Below are 5,242 nucleotides of genomic sequence, written 5' to 3' on the forward strand. Positions count from 1 at the left end.
TTTATTTTTATTTTAAAATTACTCATAATAGATATTATTATTTAAATTTATTATTCCACATGATAATAAATATATAATATTTAATAATAAATATATACTTTTTTAAATTCATATATAACTGGAAACTTATTATTTTCATTTAGAAATGATTCAAAATAGATATTATTATTCTAACTTATTACTCTGCGTAATATTAGCTTTCAAACTTGTAATTTTTACACATAATATTGATTATGGCTGAATATATGATTTACTTATAAATAATAAAATTTGTGTGATTCATGTTTATTATAACACTAATTAGATTGTCAATAATTAGATTGAATTTATATTTAATACAGATTTACCTTAAATTGATATATAATAACAACTCTCTTTTATCATTGTTATGTATTTTTTCTCAAACACAAAACATTACAAGCTAATTACAATGGTAAAAACGCGTAGAAATAATCGGGTTGCTTCTGTTGAGGCAAATTCTATTCTTAACATGAAGATTCGTCAAAAAACAACTGAAATTTTGAACAAGAACGTACTAATTATTTTTTTTATTGTTCTTGTTTCATAAACTTATTCTCAATGTTCTTTTATTATTTTTTCATAACGAGTTTATTTTTCACATCTTCGATTAAAAAATAAGATACGAATTATGTTGCAATATTTTTTTAATTTAGAATTAATTATAAAAAAACTATCTTAAAGAAAACGTGCTCGTTTTGGCCTAAGAAAAGAAAGAGGAGAGAATAGCCTTAGGGTTTAGGGTTTCGTCACTCGTTCGTCTCTCACTCCCCGCCATGTGATGCAGAGGAGCAGAATCGGAGAGCGGTGGAATGGAGAGAGCGTGGAGTTTGGATTCGACAAAGAGGGAGCACATGATGGAGACGGTTATTGATGTCGGGAGAAGGTAGGAAGAGAGAATGGGAGAGGTTAGTATGGTTGCGGCAAAGAGGATGAGGGTGAGAAGGAAGAGAAGTGTGGTAATGCCAAGTCTGAAAATGATGATGTGTCTTCATTATTGCCGTGGTGACGGTGGATGTGCTAGGTGGTGCTTTGGTTTCTTCTTTTTCTCTGTTTGTGTGTTTTGCGTTTGTCGTGTCCTCAGTCGTCTTCCCTATTGCGCACACAGTCGCACACGTCCCTAGGTTTGTTCCAGGGGGTGACAACGACATATCTCTTATAGCTGGTTACAGTAAATTTGGATTTGTAATTTGATGAATGATCTGTTATGCTTTAGATTTAGTTGTTTATTGTATATTTTAATTTGTCGTTTGATTAATATCTCATTATTATCTTTATTTTAACATCCTTGTTAACTTTTTTTTAATGTTACAGTGAACACGATCCATCATTGAAGGACAATGTGACTTTAGATTCATTAGCTAATTTTGTTGAACAATTAACTCAACTAGTCCAATCTCTTGTTCAACGGTTGGAAAATAGTGTCAGCTCCCCCTCTAAGGTGTTTAAGGTCTTTGATTCCAATTCTAAGACTCTTAATCAACAAAGTAGTGCGTTGAATAATCCATTATTGCTATGCTCTATTGAGAATGCAAGGACGGATTTGTCCATTGCTAAAAAAAGAAGAGCTCACTTGCTCCAATTAATGTTCTTGGATTAGAGCTACCTATTGTGAGTACTAAGTGTGTGTTTGGATTACAGTTTAATTTGCAAACAGGAGTTTGCATAAAAGTAATTTTGCAAACTTAATTTTGATGAAAAGTAAGTTTGTGTTAATGTGATTTATGTTTGGCAATCTTTATATCAAAATGGATTATAGTAAAATAAATATTTTTTGGATTATACTACTCAAAATCACTTTTAGATGAAAAATTACTAAAAGAGACATCAATTAAAATAATTTTTTGTATTATTCTATTATTTTACAAATAATATATTTTAATACAAAATATATTTTAATACATAAAAACACTAATAAATATTAAATTAAAAGATAAAACACTAATGAAATACATCAGAAATAATATCTTATACAAAATTAGTACATAAGAACACTATTATTTCTACAGCATGCGATTAATAATTTGATCTCTAATCGAGTCTCGAACACGGTCCATTTCTGCAAAAGAGCTAATGGTTAGAGTTTGATCTGAGCTTTCACCAACATAACTATTATCTTCTCTATCAAGAATATTTGCATGTTCATATTGATTAAACTCAGTATCTGTTTCAGAATGTCTTTTAATAAAATTATGAATAACCATTATTGCACACACTATCTGCACTTGAGTTTCAATTTTGAACTTGGGCATGTGTCGCAAGATAGCAAATCTATTTTTTCACACTCTAAAAGTCCTTTCTATTGTGAATCTTAAGCTTGAGTGATAATAATTAAATACTTCATTATGATTTGTAAATCCAGAAGAATGCCTAAATTTTGCAAGATGATAGCGCTCACATTTATATGGACCAATATATCCTTTCGATGTTGGATAACCGACATCTACCAAATAATATTTACCTAATGAGGAATAATATTAGTTACATGATAATCAAGTAAATATAGCTTATTTGTAAGAAAATGATAAAAATTAACCTGGAGGAGGATGTGGAAAATTCATGGTAGGAGTTGTAATAGCATTATCAAATATACGAGCATCATGCGCAGTACCTTCCCATTCAGGTATAGCAAAAATAAAGCACATGTCCCAATCATATACAGCCATTATATTTTGTGTTGGATATCCTTTTCTTCCAATAAATTTGAGTTGATCACTTGGGCTAACCACACATGGGATATGAGTACCATCAATTACTCCTGTAGCATTTTTAAAAAATGGCCAATATCGTAGGTCATTTTTTATTTTGCTATGAACATTCTGAAACTTAGGATCCGATGACTTAATATATTTAATAGATAATCTCAAACAAGCAACCAATACCTAATGAAAATGTTTACTTAATGTCTCTCCAGAATATTGAAACCTTTCTTGTATCATCCTATTACCTACTCCATGACCAACCGTATCTAAGAACATTGCAACCATTTTCTGAACTCCCATTTGTCTTGTACATTTTAATCCTTGTTCAACTAATTCATCACAAAATTGAAAAAAAAATGTTTTTCCATCCAAAACATTTCATAACAATGAATGCTATGGCCACATAAAATTTCTTGCACCCATAAATAACCTGTTTGTTCACTAGTTCTACATGATTTTTTGCATAGATAATTGACTGCATATTGACCAATTAATACATAAATATTTTCAATTTTATTTGTTTCTTCTTCTATAATAGAAAGTAATTTTGATTCCTTATGTTATTCTTTTTCATACTCTTCGAGCAAATACTCCATTTTCATTCCAAATTAATTTACAAAAATTAAGTCCTACATAAAAATATAAATAAAATTTTATCAATACTAAGCTAAGAAATAAATTATATATAATAAGAACAATAATTAAGTACCACAAACATTATATTATAAAATGATAAATAAGCAACACATAAATTTTTCTATTGTCTTATCCTAGCATAAAAAAATTCATGGACAAATTAAAATGGAGTACAATAATAACTTAATTAGTTTTGCATGAAAATCACAAAAAAAATTAATTTTGCATGAATGATAGTGGATTATATGCTGTATGTTTAAGCCAATCCAACAATCTTTGCTCATATCCTTTTAAGGGTACAAACATTTCTCTAGTAGGTTTAAACATCATTAGTTTACATCAACGACTATGAAAATCGAAATCACTAGTAATCATTTTCATCTTTTGAATCTCAGTCATTACTTCCGCAATAGATGCATCGGATACTAGAAATGTGGACACAATAGTTGAACGTGATTCAGATGCAGAGGAAATTCTACTTATTGCATCTACAAAGGTAGGGACTTAAAAAATTTTTTTTGTTGTTTCACAAACCACATCTTTCTTTCTTTTTGTCGTACTCTTTTGAGTACTATTTTTTTAGAAGAGTTAAGATTTATGTGTTAAAATTCAAAACTAACTCCCACACTAGCACCTATACCTTCTTCACTATCTCCAGAACTTTCTTCTATATCAACATGACCTTCCTCAAAATATGGTCGATATCCATCACCATCTTTTTCTATGCCACTAGGTAACATCCCATATGAGGGAGCCCAAGCAAATTTGACATCGGCCATAACATCTTTAAATAATATACTTAACTCATCTTTAAAAGGAAGTCCTTTATTCCTGAATTTTTCATATAAGGAATTTTCCTGCATGTGTACAACTAATCAACACAAGACTTATTATCAAAATTAAAGTTCAGATTTTTACTTTAATAATAAGTTACTACGTACCAATTATTTTCTCTCCCACCATTCATTTGGTGCATTAACGGTATGTTTAGTATAATCCCATTCTAAACCCACTTCTTTGCCAAAAAATTTGTACCATATTGACCATTTCTTCTTAAAATTATCCTACTTATTTTTTAATTGAATCTTATTATATTGTTTTTCAGTTTTTTACTTTTTTTTATTAAATTGAGATAAAGCATCCTTCTAACCTTTTTTTATTAGAGTGGTTTCATTACGTTGCTCTTTAGCAACTTGATCTAAATATGCTTGGATAAATTGTCTAGTAGTCCCCATGTTCCATGCTACTTTTGTCTTTAGAGATTCATTGTTACTCATTATTCTATTAAAAAATATAAATTTTAGATATATATATAAGAATATTTAATCAAATATATCATCTTTTTATACCGTACTCTCAATAATTTTATTCTTACAAGACTTTTTTAGCATCCAACATTCATAGTTTTATTAATAGTTATGAATAATTTTTTATTTAGTTTGTCTTTTTCTATTGGGATCAATTAATTTATATTATAAAAAAATTTGCAATAAAATATATGAGAATTATAATTATAAATTTTATATAGTCGAATAAAAAATAAAAAATTTCAGCCAAAACTAAAATAAAATATAATAAAATATAAAACGAGAACTCATATAAATAAAAAATGATAAAAATTTTATAAAACCAACAATATATTTCATATGAATAAAAAAATATAATAAAAGATTAAAAAATCATATGAACTATATCAAATAAAAAAAATAAAATAAATTTCATATAAGATATTGTAACACCCTACCATACAGAGTCTTATGCTTAAGTCATAATTCAGAGATGGCAAGGTATTACGGCCTCTAAAATAAAAATTTAGTACGTATAGTAGTATGAATGATTGATTATAACTAGGAGCCTTTGTAGAAAAAGGGGTAAACAAAAACCGC

Source organism: Arachis duranensis, chromosome 10 (genome assembly GCF_000817695.3).
Source record: "Arachis duranensis cultivar V14167 chromosome 10, aradu.V14167.gnm2.J7QH, whole genome shotgun sequence".
NCBI classification, from domain to species: domain Eukaryota; kingdom Viridiplantae; phylum Streptophyta; class Magnoliopsida; order Fabales; family Fabaceae; genus Arachis; species Arachis duranensis.